The sequence below is a fragment of the Salvelinus sp. IW2-2015 genome, linkage group LG31 (assembly GCF_002910315.2).
Source record: "Salvelinus sp. IW2-2015 linkage group LG31, ASM291031v2, whole genome shotgun sequence".
Lineage (NCBI taxonomy): Eukaryota > Metazoa > Chordata > Actinopteri > Salmoniformes > Salmonidae > Salvelinus > Salvelinus sp. IW2-2015.
In genome coordinates, this window is record NC_036870.1 from 16294990 (window position 1) to 16297210 (window position 2221).

Genomic DNA, 2221 nt, shown 5'->3' on the forward strand with positions numbered 1-2221 from the left:
GTTACCATGAGCACATTCTGTTGAACTGAGTTCCAATAACACACTTCTGATCGAGATCTTTGGCCTGGTCCCTTTGGTCTCACAGAGCAGTAATGCCAAAACCAATCGCTCCCATATCAAGGTGATGTAATGCCAGAAAGAAAGAAAGAGAGAGAGAGAGAGAGAGGAGAGAGAGAGAGAGAGAGAGAGAGAGAGAAGAGAGAGAGAGAAGGAGGGAGAGAGAAGGAGAAAGGAGGAAGAGAGAGAGAGAGGAAGAAGAGAGAGAGAGGAAGAGAGGGGGAGGGAGGAGAGGAGAGAGGAAGAGGGAGAGAGAGAGAGCGAGAGGAGAGAAGAGAGTGGGAGGAGAGAGGAGAGAGAGAGAGAGAAGAGAGAGAGGAGAGAGAGGTATGATGCAACGAAGAACATCTCATAAGAGAGAGAGAGAGAGCGAGATAGAGATAGAAGAGGAAGTAGAGGGAGGGGAGAGATGAAGAGGAAGAGAGGAGAAGAGAGGGGAGGAAGAGAGGAGAGGGGAGAGGGAGTAGCCATATGTTCTCTTATTTCACCAACAGAAAACCAACACACTGGCTGAGAGTTGAGCTGTGGCAATTCTGCCAAAAAGCCCCTGTCCAGGAATCTATAGCAATCACAGAGAGGAGGAGGAAGTAGAGAGAGAAAAGAGAGATGAAAGGGATAAGAGAAGATGAGAGAGAGAGAGAGAGGAGAGAGAGAGAGAGACGAAGAGAGAGAGAGAGAGAAGAGAGGAGGAGAAGAGAGAGATGAGAGAGAGAGAGATGAGAGAGAGAGAGAGGAGAGAGAGAGAGGAGGGTAAAGGAGGATAGAGAGATAAGGTGGAGACGAGAGAGGAGGAGAGCGAGAGTGAAACAGAGGAAGACAAAGGCAGTGATACTGTGGACAGGCAAGCACTAAGGAAAATATTTTGACATCTGTCGGTGAAGCCTGCAACAGATATCGATAAAAGCTGTTTAACTTGGAGGGGGACAGCTACGCTTGACACTTTAACATTTTAACACTTGATATAAGAAAAATGATCAAAAAATGATCCTCCAAAAAGCTGCTGACCAATCAGGTGGCCTTGGTAGCCAACCCAGAGAACCCATGACCTTCTTCCACTATGTAAGCAGTGTGTGTGTGTGTGTGTGTGTGTGTGTGTGTGTGTGTGTCCATGTAGGTGACTTGTGAATGAGCCCTACAGCTGATGGCCTTCTGGCCTGACAGGCTGCTCTCTCCACAGGACAAAGGGAGAGCAGAGAGAGCCTGGTCCTGCACCTCACAGAGAGAGAGAAATAAAATACCCTGCAGGATCACACAGAACCAGCCAACCTCTTCACCTTGGTGATGAGGCAGGCTGGGCTCAGAGAGGGCCTTCCACCGCACTGTGAAAGCAGGCTTTGTCCATATGCTCCCCACCATGGTCACACAGCACCATCCAACCCGACAGGACTGGGCTACGGGTCGGGTCGGGTCGGGCTCCGGGCCAAACACAGCACCCAGTCAACATGTGAGCTCATTCCCATACATACTGTAAACACATGAGCATACGGTGTGGTGTGTCCACATGAACGCACACACAAATACAAACCGTCTATACATTTGTATGTACACACATGCGTGGGCGAGCAAAAACACACATAAGCGAGTGTGTCCTTACATTAATGAGGATGATATAGAGAGAAAGATAGAGGGGGTAATTTCCACTCCTAACGTCTTGTAAGCCGGTGCCAACAGGGAGGAAGTATGTTCACTTAGAGCTATTTGAACATTTCCGCTGTCGCCGTGGTGACCCAGGGAAGTCCTCCTGATGAATGGCCAAGACAAGACAAATCCCCTCTCAGAACAGGTCCTCCTCAACCTCACTGTGGCTTCTGTCTGCTTCAATAACTGGCATAGTAGAGATGCCAGAGTGTCTACATATTGTCACTTGTTTAAGAGAATAACATTGATACAGTAACAATACACTCTCTTTCTCTCTGTCACACACACACAAACATTTATAGAACTCACGATTTCCTCGTGACTGTTTTGTTTCGATAGCAGTGGAGTGTGTGAGTGTGCTGGTTGGTTAGGACAGTGGGCAGGAATTTGAAGATACGGTCAAATGGAAAAAAACAGTTGTTCCAATCGGATGTCCAAGCTAGTAGAGTAATGAGTTCTGGACATAATGTATCCTACTGGATCATATATAGATCAATAGTGGACTGAACTGAAAGTCATTTCCTGT